The sequence below is a fragment of the Cryptomeria japonica genome, chromosome 6 (assembly GCF_030272615.1).
Source record: "Cryptomeria japonica chromosome 6, Sugi_1.0, whole genome shotgun sequence".
Lineage (NCBI taxonomy): Eukaryota > Viridiplantae > Streptophyta > Pinopsida > Cupressales > Cupressaceae > Cryptomeria > Cryptomeria japonica.
In genome coordinates, this window is record NC_081410.1 from 591,858,850 (window position 1) to 591,878,335 (window position 19,486).

Consider the following 19,486-nt stretch of genomic DNA (forward strand, 5'->3'; position numbering starts at 1 on the left):
CTAGAAAATCCTCATCTAATGGTCCCTTGTCATCTCCCCCTGGCCCCTTGTGAGACCCTAATATTATGGTGGAGCTTTTGGGAACCCCTACGCAAAATCTAACTCCAATACTACCTCTTTAAACATGAGCTTGTTTCAACTCATTTCAATCCTAACAGAGAGATGAAATAAAAAATCTCCCCCTATTTGCCTCTTAAGGATGTGGAATTGTTAGAGTTGGAGGAGACAATTCCCAAGGATTTAGAGTCCCCATCGACCTCAAAATATGATTGGTCTCCTTAGGATTCTGAGGAGGTTGCTCCCCTTCCTCCTAAATAGAACACCCCTAACCCTATTCTTGCCCCCTCACTCAGGATGCAAAGGTTCCATGGTTAGAAGAATGCGTTGAGTTTCAGGACTTGCATATTAAGTGGCTCTTCCCTCACTTTGATGTGGCTATAAGAAAGATTAATAGGCTCGAGGCTTTAGCTAAGGAAGGGGAAAAGATGAATGGGTTTCAAAGGATGCTAGCAACATGGCTGGTAAGCTTTAGAAATGGGATAAGGTTGAATAAATACTGAATGACCTCAATTAAAAGATTTCATAGAGAAACGAGAGCACGGTTGTGATGAAGCTTAAGGAAAGTCAAGAGAGCCAAAGGAGAAAAATTGAGGATAAGTCTGCTTTGAGCCTGGTGATGGCCTTGAGGAACTCGACTTCTTTGAAGGCTATTCAAGAAGAAGTTGACCATAGGAAAGAGAAGCGGAAGAGGTATACAATGCCTCCCTCTACTACAATGGAACCCCCTACCTTAGTGGTTAATGACACTTTGGACTTTGGTACTTCAATTTTTGTTAAGGACTCTTAAAAAAAAATCTTTTTCTGAGAAAGTCGTTGGCAAGAGGGTAATGCCTCCAGATTTTAGACCATATCTTTGTGTCTTTAGCGGGTGGCTAGTTGGTTTTTTTTCTAGCTAGTTTTATCTCTTGTCTTTAGGTAGTTTCATGTTGTTTTTGGTGTTATTTTGTCTTTGGCTAGCTGTGCATTCCTCATGTGCCCTAGGTGTTGTAATTTAGTAGTTTTGTAAAGGTACAAGACTATCTTTCCTTATGCTAATCGGAACTATATATTTGGTATAAATGTTCATCATATTTAAATCTATATATAATATACCTTGTGGACCTTGCATGGCCAATGATATGCTGCATATATATGTATTTTGTTGTGGTATATTGTTATTTGGTGACCCTGCATGGTCTAATATGCTATGTTGGTGATTATTTCTATCATAGAATTCTCGAGTGACACTGCATTGTCCAGAGTCTGGTATAATGAATTACTATTTCTTTACTTTTTTGTCTATTCATCAGATATCTTGAATACAAAAAGTGAAATAGAGAACTAGACAAAGTAGGGTTTGGAAGAAAAAGAGGGTGAGATATAAATATAAGTCGAATGGTAAAATAAAATATCCAGAATAAATATAGATTTGGAGAAAAAGTATATGTGGGATGGAAAATACTACAATCGAGAAAAATTTATATAAGTTGAAAGAGATTTGGGAGGAAAATAGGAACTAGGAAAGCTATGGCTTAGAAAGGGAGTAGAGGGTAGGAAATGAAAAAGAGCTATTTCAAAACCATAAAACCAAGAAAATATGGGATGGAAAGAGACAAGGTAGGGGAAGGATAAATTTTATATTAGATAAAAATTTGATAAAATCCTTATAGAATTAGAATAAATAACAAGGTCACATAATAGAAAACAAGGAGAATAGTCATCTAGTGAAAAAGAGTTGCTCACAAATTTTTAGAGGGCCTCCAAAAATGGTTTTAGATATTAGAATGATTGCTAGATACCATATAACATTTGATATAATGTAGAATCATCACTCTTTAGAAAAAATAATTGCAATGGAACAAACAAATGGGAGAAAGAGAGGCCTTATTTATAGATTTTTCGTGGTTAATCAACTATAAAATATAGCATATTTGAGGCACTAGGAAATAGTTCATCTCCCATTTAATTTTTTAGTTGGGATAATGAAAATACATGTATCTACCACCTTTGGTGTATGGATATAGAAAATTTCTTGTCAGTTGAAGGAAGTCCAAAATTTTCAATGAAATCCTATGTTAAAAAGGGAGCACTAAAGGGTTGTAGTTATGAGCCATGAAAAGATACATGATTTGATATTTGAGGAAGAAAAGATAATTTAATATAGCTTAAAAGATAATAGTTACATTTAATGAATTGATAAAATAGGATAACTAAGGTAAGAAATTTTGGGGAGGGAAAAGTGATAAATGATGAGGAAAAAATAATAAATGAAGTCCAAGAGACGAAAGAGGACCATTACAAAGGATAGGGATGATTGAGGAAAGGTAGAGTGTGTGAACATGGGACAAAAAATAATAAATGGGAAAGACAATAAAATAGGCACTAAATGATATTTAGGGAATTGCAGTGTATATTTTTTATTATTATATCTAGGAACCACTTTAACAAGATTATAATGGAATTCATCTCTAGATCCTTCTCCCCCACCCCTATTGGGCAGGTCTCTAGAACAAACTCCTAATTCCTAAAATTAACATCTTTTTCTCATTGTTTATGCAGGGAAAGATCTCTACCATCGATAATCTTTGCAGAAAAGGTATTCCTTTTTCTAACAGATGTTTTCTTTTTAAAGAGGCGGACGAAAATGTTGGCCATCTTCTACTGCATTGCGCCTATGCCAAGGATATCTGGAATCACTTCCTTAACATTTGGAACATTGCCTGGGTCTTCCCTGTTTCTACTCAGTGAATGTGGTTTAAATGGAAATTCCCTTCTAATAATCAAGCCTTAGGTGTTCTTTGGAATCTATCTCTTCCTCATATTGCCTAGGGCATCTAGAAAGAAAGGAATAATAGAGTTTTCAGGGACTTGGAAACTCCTCCTTTTGTTGTGGCTATAAGAATACACAATGCTATCAAAGAGAACTTTCTCCATGCCTGCCCTAGCAGAAAGAATGACTCCCCCATGCCTACTCTCCAGGAGGATTGGGACACTATCAATCAGTGGCAAATTGATTGGAACATTGCCAACTCAGTCCACAAAACCAAGAAGTGCAGAAAAAATGGTGTATGGCATCCTCCCCCTTTGGGCTAGATCAAAATCAATGTGGATGGGGTGGCTAAAGGTAATCCTGCACTGACTGAGTGTGGGAGAGTGGCTAGGAATCACTCTAGTCTACTAGTTTCTATGGTGGCACTCCCCTTGGCACCCAGACTAACCACTACGCGGAAGCCAGTGCTGCCCATATTAGGATATACATGGCTAAAAGAGAGGGTTTACTACAGTGTGGCTAGAGTCTAACTCGCTAAACACTATCAATTGCCTGAGTGGTGGCACATATCCTAGATGGACGATTGCTAGCCTGATCAAGGACTGCCAAAATATATTTAATGATCTGACAGATTTCAAAATATCGCACATATACCGGGAAGGTAATAAGGCAGCAGATCTACTATCCAATCTAGCAGTGGGATACGTGGCAACCAACTAGTGGAGTAGTAGGGATTCTTTCCCTAAAAATCTAAGTGATCTGGCATGTAATGATTATTGCTTTAATCAATGATCCCTCCTCATGGCATGAGTAAGTTGATAGGGAAACGGCTCTTTCTAGTTTTCCCTAATAAAAAATCTAGAAACCTCTTCAGTGACTGGTTTTCCTATCTCATTGTGTGGCTTTTCTACTACTATTTTGATATCCTTTTAGTGTGGCCCATTTTCTACGACTGGTTGGAGATAGTGGTCTCCTATTATCTAGTGACCAGGAGCATAATGGGAGGGGATAAGAATAGACAAGAGCCCTCTACTTGCGAGAAGTGGAAAAAGAATAAAGATGTCTCATAGGAAGTCGTCAATGGTGGTCTCATCCCCTACCTGGACTGGCTTCATGGCCCCTCTCCTTTGATTACGGAGGCCTTCGTTAATCAATGAAGAAAAGGGAGTCTTAGGGATTATGGTGATGAATATCAGATAGATGAATCTTTGGTGGTGATGGTCACTAGTCTGGCTATGACTGGAAGATGGTTTTATAGGGATAAAAAAATAGGGGAGGAGGACTTGTCGAGTTTCTTCGACAAAGACAAGGAGCGCTCTAGAGTCACCAAGATGACCGATGGAGGCTATAATAGAAAAGACCTCATGGCCCGATGGGTTGACATGGCTACGTTTATAATGAGATATATCACCCTTGATGGCAGGTATGTAGGTATCTTCTCCTGCCATTTCACTATTTTAAATCATTTTTTCCATGGTCAAATTATCTTTGTTCCCTACTATCTTGCCTCCTCCCTTGAGAATAGCCTAGAAAAGCACCTGGAAAACCCTAGAAACCCTGTTCTGCATGAGGGAATTATTCTCCTTATCATGGAACATGCCAAATCCATTGAAATTGTGCCCCTGCTTGCCGAGATTGGTCTGCACACGGAGGTCCAAGACGTCTCTGATTCGGAGATGGACCTGGATGATAGTGGGGTTCCTGTTGATGACCCTGAATATGAACCTGCGGATGAGAAGGAAAATATGGTCACTCCTGAGATGCTCGGCAATAAGAACCCCCCCAGATGGGCTGCTGGTAAATACAAAACCAACAGCAAGCTAATCTCTAAGGCCAAACCCCTCACCAAAAATAAAAAGTTGGCGGCGAAGGATCATAGCCCGAAGATTATAGACCAAGGGATTAAACTGAACATCCCTATTAATATCTAGAAAGATAATCAAGGGAAAGATTGTAGTTTGATGAATCTTGTCATGGAAACCACCAGAAGCCAGAAGCACTATTGGAAGTGGGTTAAATGCAAAATTGACACACTCAAGATGGGAGTTAAATAAATAATCGACATTTTCACTACTACCCTTGAACCCAGCAAGATGGAAAAACTTATGATCATGACTCAAAAACTCTCTCAGAATGTGAAGGTAATGAAATGTAACTATGAATAAAGCATTGATAAGGTGGAACAATCCATGGCTGAGATTAAGAAAAATCTCAAGAATCTGGTTGACATTAGTAAAGAAGCCATGAATAACAGCATTGAGGGGCTTGAAAAGATCAATGAGATGGTTTATAATAGTAGATCCTTCCACAGTGACCCGGTGAAAGATCTTGGAGGTGATGATGTCGCTGTTGGAGACAGCAAAACCACTGGACCCAGTTCCAGAACCAGGAGCAAAAGCAGTAACAAGGGTACCTCTAGATTCATCATGGAGGAGCTTGAGGAAATCAACATGATTTCCATCCAAAACAACAGGGATTTGGTGCTCTCACTTAACTAAGAGCTTTTTTGCTTTAGCTTGTTTATCTATGTTTCTTTTTATTTCTGTTCGGGGTTGCTCCCCTGTTTTGCTGTTGTTTCTTGCCAGTTTGGCTATTGGTCATTGTTGTAAAACTTTAGGTTTCGAGCCCTTGTAAAACCCATTTATCCTTATCAAAACAAGATTATGATGGATTAGAGAAAATAAGTTCAAAGCTAAATGGAGTATATTGTAAAGATATCTATATAGTCATGAAATATAAATGATAATATTACCATTAGATGTATAACATTCAAATTGAGTTTTATTTTTATTTTTTTAAATGGACCTATTCTTGTAAATAATATAAAAAGAGTAGTCACTGTATTCTATAAAAATAAAAATAAACTAGAAAAGATATGTGACATAGAAACACAATTATGTTTAGCCAATGTAAAAGCATAATATCTAAAAAAAAATTTAAAATATATATTTGACATCACAAAATACATGTGAAAATTGTTAAAAGTGACACAATAAAATTTTATTGCTTGTTTTTTGGGAGACATATAGAAAGATCCACTCTACATATGAATAAAGGAAAGATAGTGTGAGAGGGAATTTTAGTGGATACATAAAGAACAAAGTGGAAAAGAAAACATAAACTAGAATTTGGAAACACAAATATAGGATTTAGAAATACCTAATAATGGAAACTAGAAATCGGATAAAAGTCATGAAAACAAGGGTTGTAAGGTGGCTACTCATGCATAAGTCCAATTTAGTATTCTCTTTTGAAATATTTTTATTTTGAAATCTTTGGCTACTCAAGCTTTCTTATATTGTCATGCTTTCCCTTCTCTCCTATAGACCTTTGCATTTTTTCTTCTTTGTTCTCCTAGCACCCCATTCATCATCATTTCTTCATCCACACTTTCGTCTTTAGAATTTTAGGGATTTCAATGATATCCTCTATTTTTTATTTTTCTAGCAAGGCATTTGAACCCCTAAATCTCCAAAAAAAATCCATATTTCTCCTATATACATTTGAATCCCTAGACCCCTACCATTTTGTACCTTGACACACCAAAATCCAATTCCACAAATACTTGACATTGGACCTGGGAATAATTCTATGCACATCATTCAATCATTCTATCTACCTGTACACCTATGATACAGGTGATCCTGGTTTGTTATATAGTAGAAAGTTTTCATGTCTTATGAGCAAAAGAACTCAACTACTAGAACATGCTATTGAAGAAGGCATTGCATGGGTGAGAAGCCAATTCTTAATGAACAATAAGTTCCAATGACTAAGGTGAGATCTATTATTCAAATACATCTCATAGTATATCTCTAAGTCTCGTTGTTTAATGATTTAGTTGCTCATTATCTTTCCTTTTACAATAATCTTTGTTATAAGTAAAGAATGGAAGCAACATATCTTGTTGTAATTGAATGAAGTATTTGAAAGAAGTTCCTTAGCTATAGGCTCTTCTTGGTCATTAGTATATGTACCTAAATGAATGCAAGGGTATCACTATCCTCTTCGTCTAATAGGGGTCATTCCCCTGCACAAAAACATCAATAATGACATAGCTTCAATGGTCATAGACATAATAATCAACCACCTTTTCATATAACTTAAGTCATAATGGTCATATTGGTGTCCGCAAATTTTTTGGCCTTCTATCTACCTGTAGAACTATGAAAAGGGTGCTCTTTGTTTGTCATACAGTAGAAAATTTCCTTCTCCTATGAGGAATAGAACTCAACTATCAAAACATGCTATTGAAAAATGCACCATTTAGGTAAGAAGCCAATTTTGTAATGGATAAAACCTCGATGATTGAGGTGAGCTCATGGATTAATTGATTTTTATTTTGTCTATTTTGTTGGAGTAAAACTCAACCTTAGACAATGTTTACAATGTGATATCGTTCTCCCCAATTTTTGGTTTGTTATAAATATGCTATAATATATTTTTCATACAAAACTGTATCAAACTAAAATTTATTAAAATACACAATCATTCTACTAGTACAATTAAGTTACAAATATTACAACAATATGTTATTGTCCCAATAGTATGATACAAATTACTATAAAAGAAGAAGGTTGTAGATGATAAATAGTATGGCACTAGTGAGGGAGTAGGAGGAGGAGGGGGACTAGACTGAATTATTGATGGTGGAGCTATAACCTTTTTGGAGGTCATAGTATCTAGACCAGAGCATGACTCGACCATAGTTGGAAGAGGTGCAGATTTGAGGGAGCACATCGGAGATGAGGGTGGGTGGAGAAACGTAGCCAGTGTCGGCGGCTGTAGAGGATGCGGGAAGGCCTAGGTATATCTGGGCATTTGAGGGAAGAGAAGAGGTCCACTGTTTCCAAGCATCGAGAAATTCCCCACCATACTGGCAAGGAGGATTGTTATAGAATGACCCCCTCCACTGTACTTGTGAGTGAAATCTCCTTGATCCATATCATAAATTCATCATTAGGTTAATCAGCCTAATAAAATCTAAACCCCATTGGAAAATTGGCTCTTGTGCCATAATAGGCCTTAGAGGTAGTGTTGCATACCTTACTTTTCTACTATATATATAAAATTCTATACATTTTGAACCCACTAGTACTAGTCAAATAATAATTTTGCGAGTAATAACTAACATGGAATATTTTTATACTATTTGAACACATATGCATTTACAAAATCATTTCTCCACAACCCTCCCTTATGCTCCCGCCCATACAAATTCAAAATTCTTTCCCCCACTCCCTACTAATGGCTCTAAGGTTGTTCTTCCCCTTGTTGCCAATCATTACCCAAGATCTGAATTGGTTACGGACCTGATTTCACCCGGTGGGAGGTATTTATTTACACACTATGTTTCTCCTAGGCCTGTGTCTCTAGTGGGTATTTCTATTGATGGCTACAAGGCTTCATCTCCAACCCTAGCCGACTTTGTTAGGGTGGGTGTTCCCAGTCACCATTTCTCATATGTTGAGCTATCCAAGAAAATACTACCAGTTTCCTCTTAGGCTAAGGCCCCTGTTCATAAGCCTACTCCTTGCACTTTTGCCAATCCTAAGGTGATTTTGGGCCATTAGGTGTTAGACAATGGAGATATTTCTCTAGCAAGGGCCTAGTTTGGAGGTTTTTCTAACTCTAGCTTTCTTTGCTAGACTTGAATTATTGGATCTCTGCTCATTAGCTTTCTCTGGTTATAGGTAAGATGGAAATTTACCCTTGTACTAGAGGGTTGTTGGTTCCAATTCTTCTACAAAGAGGAATGCTATTTTTGTTGCTGGTGAGTGGATGTGGGATTCACATCCTCTCTTTTTTTCCCTTGGATGTGGGATTTGCATCCTCTCTTTCTTCTCCAGCATAGTGTATTGTTGAATTAACATATTTCTTCATTTTCGTAGAAACAATAACCTTTGTACCTAAAGCAATAGGCAAGATTTTCCTAACCAATTCTGTATAGGAAGAATGCTTACTAGATCTAGAGGACCCAAGGGGAGAAATAACAACCAATTTTTTAGGAGAGGCAAAGGGGTCTAAAGCTAGAGAATCTGGCTTAGGAGCCCCCACAAATGGAGTCCAAACCATAGCCACTACATGATCATCTTTAGATTGATAGAAAAACCCCACTAGGAGATGAAAGATCTACCACTAAATAAAGCTGAGGTAGATCTAATCTATTTTGCATCATGTTAACTTCTAAATTTTTTTGTTTTTTATAGAATGTTAGGAATGGTGATTTGTTCAAAAACAATAAGAGAGTACTTTCCAAGCGTACTAGAAGACTCATTTTTGACAACTTCTCTATGCAGGTTACCATAACAATGACGATATCCTTGAGTATAAATTTCTAAAATTTCCAAAATCTAAGATAGTGGACATAAAAAAATTGAAGATGAAACATGCAAGAAAATAACAATTCAACAAGACTAAAAATGTGACTTTATCAGAAGCTATCTAAAATCCCACAAATGATGCAACAATAAATACTCAATTGATACCTTGTAGAAAAATCTTCAATTTAAAGAATGGAATTTTATTTTAAACCAAGGAGAAGACATTAAAATAGAACTTCTATGGTTAAATAAGTACATATCTTATATTGATCAACCGATCGGGGGGAATGATCCTAATAAGTGCAATGAAAGTATGAGCTTTTTAAAATGATCTATTATGATTTTTCTACATGTATATGTAATAACTACCTATTTGGTACAAATGTTTCAGTCATATTTAAATCTATATATAATACACTATATGGTCCTTGCATGGTTAGTGGTGTTCTTCATGTATAAGTATTTTTTTTGTAGTACATTACCATTTGGTGACCCTGCATGGTCTACTAGGCTGTGATGTCAACTGATTAGTTTTGTTGCAACATTCTTGAGGCATCTTGCATGGTCTTATATTTTGGTAGGATGAACTTTTAATTTGAAATTTTTTGCCTATGTGTAAGATATAGGAAATAAAAAACTAGAAAAACTTGGGTTTGTAAGAAAAAGAGGAAAAAGGGGGTGAGAAATAGAAAAGGTAACTCAAATATTAAAATAAAATATTCAAAATAATATTGACTTGGAGAAAAAGAAAACAAGGGGTGGAAAGTACTAGATTTGAGAAAATTTAATAGAATTCGAAAGGAAATTAGGTGAAAAATAAGAACTAGGGGAACATATGGGTTTGAAAGAGACGAGATTGTAGGAGATAAAAAAGAGGTGTAAAAAACTATCAAAATTGGGAAAATATATGGGATGCAAAGAGACAAGGTAGAAGAAGGAGAAACTATATATTAGATCAAAATTTAATGAAATCCCTATAGAATTAGAAGATATAACAAGTTCACATAGTAGAAACCAACGAAAATAGTCATCCAATAAAAAGGAATTGCTTGCAAAAAATTTAAAGGACCTACAAAAATGATTGTGAATGCCAGAATAATTGCTAAATCCCATATGATATTCGATATAATGTATAACCATCACTATTTAGAAAAAATAATTATAATGGAACAAACAAATGAGAGAGGCCTTATTTATAGATTTTTGGGGATTAGTCGGCTATAAAATATAACATATTTGAGGTGCTAGAAATTAGTTTTTCTCCCATTTCATATTTATGTTGGGAGGATGAAGTTAAATGTATCTACCAACTTAGGTGTATGAAAATGGAAAATGTCCTCTTGGTTGGCTAAAGTACAAAATTTGACAAAATTCCAAGTTCAAAGGGGGCCATTTATGGGTCCCAGTTATTTGATCTTGATAAGTGTGGTGAAAGAATGAAGTTTTAAAAATGATCTATTATGATTTTCCTACATATATGTAATAACTATCTATTTGGTACAAATGTTGATCATATTTAAATCTATATATAATATACTATGTGGTACTTGCATGGCTAGTGATGTGCTTCATATATAAGTATTTTTTTGTAGTATGTTATCATTTGGCGATCTTGCATGGTCTACTAGGCTATGATGTTGATTACTTTTGTCCTAGCATTCTTGAGGGACCCTGCATGGTCCTATATTTTGGTAGGATGAAATTTTAATTTATACTTTTTCCTATGAGTAAGATACCTTTTATACAAAAAAGGAAATTAAAAAACTAGAAAAACTTAGGTTTGTAAGAAAAAGAGGCTGAGAAATAGAAAAGGTAAGTCAAATATTAAAATAAAATATTAAAAATAATATGGATTTGGAGAAAAAGAAAAGAGGGGTGGAAAGTACCAAATTTGAAAAAAATTTATAGAATGTGTTGTCATTCCACCCATTCATTTTTTCTTGTAAATATTGGTCGTGCTTTACTTCTTTATGAAAACTTATATAGAATTTTTTTTTAAATAATTTAATTGATATTTATTTTATCTTTTTTGTTGGAGTAAAGTTCAATCTTACATATTGTTTGGAACATGATACCATTCTCCCAATTTTTTTGTTTCTTATCAATATGATATAATATATTTTTTTATACGAAATAATATTAAAGATGTTATTTCATCAAACTGAAATTTATTAAAATATGCACTCTTTCTTTAAGTACTATTAACTTAAAATATTTTATTTAAAAATGAATGAATTATTTAAATCCATTTATCAAGTAAAAATGCAACGTTAACATCCCTAATGATTATGATATTTGTATATATAGATATAGCTGTAGATTATTATTATCTTTGTTATGCCCCCTTATGTTATTGCTTAGGAATTAAGGGAACAATTGATCTATAAATCTATTGTGCGAAACTTCTTTCCAGAAATCTCTTAAAATGATGATAATTGATAAGAATGATAGATTATATTTTACATTTGTTATACGATGACATAAAAACAAATATCTCTGCAGTCTCTGTTTGAGCAATTAGATATATGCAAGATGATCTTGATCCATGTATCTGATACTACATTATGTAATCAATATAGTGTCATCACTGTTGTCTCTAAAATGACAGTGTATTTTATGTTGCCCGTTATCTCTCAATCACTGGTAGGTATAGTATGTTGTAAACTCTTTCCTTAATTGTTTATAGCGGTGGTATAGATATGTCGTGGCCTTCTTAATATCGCATATAGACTAGGCTATATTGATATGCATCAAAGTGGTTAAGACCTTCAATCTGTATATGAATGTTTGACGGTTATGTATGGTTGTGTGACAGTAGCGATTGCATATTATCTTCTGGAAAGGCTGCTTGCCGGAATTATTCTACGTATTATACAAACTCCAAAGGCGTTGCTCCTAATATGTATTGTTGAAGTGCCCTGCTAGACAGAGGAGTTGCATCTCTTCATCTTGGTAAGACACATGCCATCTCTTCATCTTTGTTATTCAAAGAGTACCGATTAGTGTTCTTCTCATAATCTCTAATTGTTGTTTATCTTAAGACATAACAACTAATTTCTGCCATTGGGTTTTGGATATAATTGATATTGGTTATTCATAACCGTTGTCAACTAATTCTTAATCGTTTTCAACAATAACTATTAGCCTTAGTCGATGATAACTATATCGCTGCCGGTAGACTTAATGATTTTTATCAATCTAATCATCATCATCTCTCTTAAATAGATATTGCTCAAGTCATTTTATCATTAATATTGATTGATGCTTGCCTTAGTTGATCCTCTTGTAAACAAGTTCGATCTGCATATTATATCTTGTTGGATATTTTCTAAGACTGATCAATATATTTTGTGACATCGATGTTGATCAACTTCGTAATTGGTTGATCACCATGTTCTTCTTTATTGGATACATATAAGTGATCTATTTATTCATAATAGTTTATCATCCATCTGTTGTGTTATAATCATCTTTGGTCATGCATGTATTTGATATCTTGGATCGTTATACAATAGTCTTCACCCATGTATATATCTCTATTAACATATCGATATTTATTTATATTTATGTTTGGTCTTTGCATATAAGCAAGATGCATGATGATTGCTGGTGGCCTATAAGAATAAGTTTAAATCTTTAATTAAAACTTATTTAATCGTATATCGGATCTTGTTAGCTTCAGGTCTTGAGTAGGGATATACAATCTTGGTGACAAATCTCACAACAGAAGTGATGTTTCATGAATATTAAAACGATGTGTTACTGTCTCAATAGTAACATACAACTTATTGTAAAAGAAGGTTGTTGTAAATGATGCTATAGCCAAGAATAGTAGTGAGGAAGTAGGAGGGGGACTAGAAAAAATTCTTGATGGCGGAGCTATAATCTGAAGTTACTCAATACTGAAGAGTTGAACATTTGTGTTCACCTATTGGACTCGAGGAAAGAATCCATTAATTTTTAGACATCAATGGTTGAAACTCGATTAGTTTCTTGGATTTCAAAGGATAAAATGGCTTTGGATTCATAAGGGAAACTTCACACAAAGGTTGCATCTGTACTTCAAGCTTTCTAGATTTTAGTATTTGGGAATTTCAAAATTCATAGTACTGTTTTGACTATAATGGTGATTATTATAATCTCTGTTGTAAGTAAACAATGGAAGCAACGTATCTTGTTGTAATTAAATGAACTATCTGAAAGAAGTTTCTTAGCTATAGGCTCTTCTTGGTCACTAGGATATGCACCGAAATGAATGCAAGGTATCCTATCCACTCCGTCTAATAGGAGTCATTCCCCTACACATAAACATCAATAATGACATAGCTTCAATGATCATAGACATGATAATCAGCCACCTTTTCATATAACTTAGGTTATAATGGTCATATTGGTGTCCACAAATTTTTTGGCCTTCTATCTACTTGTAGACCTATGAAAGAGGTGTTCTTGGTTTGTTATAGAGTAGAAAATTTCCTTGTAGGAATAGAACTCAACAATCAGAATATGCTATTTAAGAAGGCACCATATAGGTCAGATGCTAATTTGTAATGGACAAGACCTTCTCGATGAGTGAGATAAGCTTGTGGATTAATTGATTTTTATTTTGTCCTTTTTGTTAGAGTAAAACTCAACCTCAGACAATATTTACAACATGAAATCTTTCTCCCCAATTTTTAGTTTGTTATAAATATTTTATAATATATTTTTCATACAAAACTGTATCAAACTATGATATATTTTTCATACAAAATTGTATCAAACTATAATATATTAAAATACGCACTCATTCTACGAGTAAAATTAAGTTACAAATATTACAACAATATGCTATTGTCCCAATAGTAAGATACAAATTACATTATAAGAAGCAGCTTGTAGATGATAAATAGTATGGTAATAGCGAGGGAGTAGGAGGAGGACTAGACAAAATTCTTAATGGCGGAGCTATAACCGTTTTGCAGGTCATGGTATCTAGACCAGAGCATGACTCCACCATAGTTGGAAGAGGTGCGGATTTGAGGTAGCACATCAGAGATGAGGGTGGGTGGAGGAACGTAGCCGGTGCCGGCAGCTGCAGAGGATGCGGGAAGGCCTAGGTATATCTGGACATTTGAGGGAAGAGAAGGGGTCCACTACTTCCGGGCATTGACGATGTCCCCACCATACTGACAAGGAGGGTTGTTATAGAATTAAACCCACACATAGTCGAAAAGGCCCGTCATGAGAGCAGTCCCCAAGTATGCATCAGGGAATGGGCACTGACGAACTGCGGTGACATAGATGTTGTTACCTCCTCCGTAACCCTTGATGTACTTGGCCAGACTTCCCCAGTTCTCGGTGGTGCCCCCCTCAATGTCCAGGTCAACCCCGTCCAGAACAGCGTCTCCCAGGGGCCTGGAGTGAGAATGACCTCCCAGATAGTTGTCCCACAGATAGGATGCCAGGTTCTGGGCATCTATGTCGCTGCTCAAGTAGTAGCTGCCTGCTCCTCTTCCCAGTGACAGAAGCACCTTCACTCCTCTGCTCTGGCATGCCTTTATATCGCTACTCAACCCAATGCAGCTCCCTTTCGTGTATGGATCGTAGTGCCCTGCCAGATTAATCATGGGTGTCTCTCCATTGCCGAAAGTAGCCAGAAATGCCAGGATTACTATCTCATAGTTGCCTATCGAGCAAGTGCTACTAAAGCTGCCTTCGTTACCATTTTGTCCCCAGTAAATTACGATGCTTCCTGTTGCAGCTTGCCTCATTGCTAACATTACCATCAACATCACCATCCTCTTCATCTCAGTCATATCGTATGCTCACTAAGACTGCTCACTCTCTTGCTTGCCTTCCTTTCCACTGTTTCTCTTCCCTATATAGATACATCTCCCTTCCTTTCTCTGTCATCTCTTTGATCACTCCACGTTTGGTTCGTAATAGAGTGGGCTTCCCAGACCCCACACCAAACCGCATTCATATCTCATAACGTCAAATCATTTGTTCATTCGAACACGCAGAATGTTGTGGTCGCCTGTTATCAACGAGTTATTAACAGTTATTTTTTTTTTCAATAAAAGTGGATTATTCCACTAAACTTTTTTATTAATATTTTTTTTTCTTTTTTACACAGGATTCAAAGAGCATACCAGAGGAAAGAACCCTGGGAAGAAAACCTCGAGTCACAGCTCATAAAATAAACCTATAGTATCTAGCAGATCAGTTTATAAACCTTGTGCAAAACCACATACAAAATGCAGTCACAACACAATTAATATCAGTTTTACATAGAGCCCATATAATTTTCAAATGCAGACTCCATAGTTTCTTTCAATGGAAGAAGACAGAATTTTCCAAAGCCCTGTGCCAAATCCCTTGAGCCAAAAACCTTCCTGCCAAAAAAGAAAGTATCAAAAAACCTTTGGAAAAACACTATTGTATCAAATACCATGAGCTCGAACACTCCTCCAGACAACGAACATGAATACTTGAAATGAAAGGGGAAAGCGGGAATAATTATCATCATAAAATTTTACATCAACATTACTCAAGAAAATCACATAACTGTTACTACAAATCTTCCCATACCCTAGAAGGAATTTCCTCAAAACCCACCTCTCGCTAATTAGCATTGCTATCAATGGCTAAATTTGCCAAATAATCTGCAATCTTATTAACTTCTATGTAACAATGGGATAACAAAAAAGATTCAAACAATTCTAATTTTTATAAAATTAGATCAAGTATATATTGCAAATTCCAACAATTTGATTTCTTTTTCATAACACGTTGAATAATCACCATAGAATCACCTTCAATTATTAAATCCTTAATTCCCAAAGAGATTGACATATCCAATCCAAAAGACAAAGCATGAAAATCTGCATAATTGTTAGTTTTAAAACCAATAGTATGACACTTAGCTCGAATAAAATTTGCATTGTGATCATAAATTACCATGCCTACCCCAGCCAACCTAGGGTTACCACGAGAGGCCCCATCAAAATTCTATTTAAAGTGCCCCTGCGGAGGAGGTTTCCATCTAGTAGAGCATCTCTTACCTATTTCATCATTCTTTTTTAAAATTGAACCATGAGAGGGTAAAACTGACAACATCTTCCAAGCTCTAGTAACTCTACTATCGTAGTGTGAAAAAGAAGTAAGATTGTCCAAATTCTTATAAATAAATGACAAAGCAACCTTAGAGATTGAAGACTCAATTTTTAATAGAACCTCAGACATAGGAGAACTTTTTTTTTCAAATATCCTATTGTTTTGCTCTAGCCAAATATTCCAAATCACAATAGATGGAGATATGATCCAAAGGCATGCATAAAAAGATGAGGCAAACATAAAGGGCCAAGATCTAAAATGGGAAATGAGATTCTTACCAATAACAAAGGATATATTTAACTTCTCAAACAACCACTGCCAACATTCATAAGAATAATCACAATGTAGGAACAAGTGTGAAGAAGATTCCAAATTTTTGTTACAAAGGACACAAGGGAAAACAACAGTAATACCAAGCCTATCAAGTCTCATACCTGTAAGGACTCTATCCTGAACTGCCAACCAAACAAAAGCTCTAGCTTTAGGAAGACAAGTCAAATGCCAAAACAACTTATAAGGCCAGGATGATAAATCTTTAGCAACCATAAGAGAGTTGTAACCATCTTTAACAGTATACTTACCAGAAATATTCTTTGTCCAAATAAGTTCATCCTCAAAATTAGAAAGAACTACAATTCTATCCCCCAAAATATTCTCAAAATATAATTTCATACTTTGATCAAAACCTAAGAAATCAATTGACTTCCATCTAGCTAGATTAAGGGGTCCAGTAGTCACAATTTCAAAATAATATGCTACAAAAATACCCCAAAGGGAAGAAAGAATAGTGTTCAGAGGAGACCAATCCCTAATATTCACCAAAGGTGTGTATCCATTCCATACTTCATCCCAAAATCCGACCTTTCTACCATTGTGAACAATCCATGAGAGATGAGGCAAAATAATTGATCTACATTTACAAAGGAAATTCCAAATGGCAGAACCCGAAGGCAAATTTGAGACTTTAAAAATGTATCTCTCGGTCCATTATTTAAATATTTAGCAAACATAATCTCTCCCCATAAGGAACTAGGCTTGTCATATAAATTCCAAACCAACCTAGCAAAGGCTAAATTCTGATTCTCTAGACTCCGAATTCCTGTTCCCCCAAGTTATTTAGGAAAACATACCTTATCCCACGCAACTAAAGGGAATTTTTTCTTGCCATCTTTATTATTGTTCCAAGAAAATCTCTAAGGGTATCCTGTAAACTAACAATAACTGCTTTTGGAGACTTCAAAATAGGCATGAGATATATGGGAACAGCATTCAAAACAGACTTGGTGAGAACAATTTTACCCACCAAAGTTAGCCATCTATGGCTCCATGAGAGAATTCTTTTAGAAATGACCAAAATAATCTTATCCCAAAAACCAATCTTATCCTGTTTAACAAAGAAAGGAATCCCAAGGTAAGTACATGGAAGATTTCCAGTCTCAAATCTCCAAAAGGATTGCAACCTCTGCTGAACCAGTTGTGATGTATTAAGGAAGAAAATCTTTGATTTATCACCATTCACTTTCTGACCAGAAAACGATGCATAATTTTGAATTATTCCTTTAATCACTTTTGCCTCAACTAACAAAGCATGTCCAAATAACAGAGTATCATCTGCAAAGAGACAATGAGAAATACTTTGGGGAATATTATGAATCCTTATACCTTTCCAAAGCCCCCCCACTTTAGCAGCCCTAATAGCCCAACTAAAGGTTTCAACTAGGAGAATAAACAAAAAGGGAGAAGGGGATCTCCTTGTCTCAAACCCCTAGTGGAAGAGAAAAAACCACAAGGAGAACCATTAATTAAAATTGAGAATCTTGTAGAAGAAATACATGTACGAATCCATTTGACCTAGGCTTTGGAAAAACCTAATTTCTCAAGAACAACACATAAAGCCCCCCACTCCACTCTATCATAAGCCTTCATCATGTCTAGTTTAAGTATCATGGCCGGTGTTCTTTGGGTGGAAATAAAATGAAGCATCTCATGTGCTACAATTGCACCCTCTATCGTCTCCCTTCCAGGAACAAAACCACCTTGCTCCAATGAAATGATCCTAGGTAGAATTTTTGCCAACCTAAGGGAAATTGCCTTCGTAAATATCTTATACAAAGTGTTACATAAAGAAATGGGGCGGAAGTTAGCAAAAGTCTTAGTATCCTCTTTTTTAGGAATAATTGCAATCATTGTAGTATTAAGTTCTTTTAAAATAGACCTATTTCTCCTAGCTTCCTCGAGAGCCAATAAAACATCATTTCCCACAAAATCCCAACATTTCTGAAAAAATAAAGGAGTAAAACCATCTGGTCCTGGAGCTTTATTCGGATTCATGGAAAAGATAGCACTCTTAACTTCTTCTAAGGAAAAGGAAGACATCAACATCTTATTGTCTTCCAAAGATACTAAAGGAGGAATATTAGATATAATATAATTGCTGAGATTTCCATTTTCTGAAGATAATAATAACTTAAAAAACCTAACTGTCTCTGAAGCAATATCCTCTAGCTCTATCAATAAATTCCCATTCTGACACTCAATACAAGATATCCTATTCTTACATCTTTTACTCTTAGTTGAAGAATGAAAAAATTTTGTGTTTTTATCACTGTCTGAAAGCCAAAACTCTCTAGATTTCTGTCTCCAATAGATTTCCTCTCTAGCTAACACCTCCTCAAGCTATAAGTTTAGTGACTTTAATTCATCAAAAACTTGTGGCACCATACCATGTTGAAGCACATGAGTATTAAGACACTCAATCATATCTTGAATCCTTTGTTTCTCCTGAAAAATGTTCTTAAAATGCAAGATATTCCATTCCCTAATATTCAATTTCAAATAACTTAACTTCTTATAAATCTGAAACATACAGGACCCAAAAACAAAAGGGAGCAAAATTCCACCATTTCATAAGTAGAGGCAAAAAGGAAGAATCCCTAAACCACATGGGCTCAAATTTAAATGGAGACTTAAAAGAAGCCCTATCCTCAATAACTAATAGGGAAATTGGAAAGTGATCAGAACCTGAGACCAGTAGAATAGAGGAAAAGAATTCAAAATCTAAATCAATCCAATTCTCAGATAACAAAAACTGATCTAATCTCTCAACAATCTGAGAAAAATCCCTTCTCATGTTTGTCCATGTGAAAACCCCATTCTGAGACTTACAATCAAAAAGGCTCATATCAGAAATGAAAACCCCAAAGTCATCCATAATCTTTTTATTAGGGAAAACACCTCCTCTTTTCTCATCTAAATC

At 35.4% G+C, this 19,486-nt stretch overlaps 1 pseudogene; it reads right to left on the reverse strand.

Annotated features, from left to right (window-relative positions):
- Nucleotides 1–14,054: 14,054 nt before the first annotated feature.
- Nucleotides 14,055–14,912, reverse strand: LOC131031486 (acidic endochitinase-like; annotated as a pseudogene).
- Nucleotides 14,913–19,486: the final 4,574 nt, after the last annotated feature.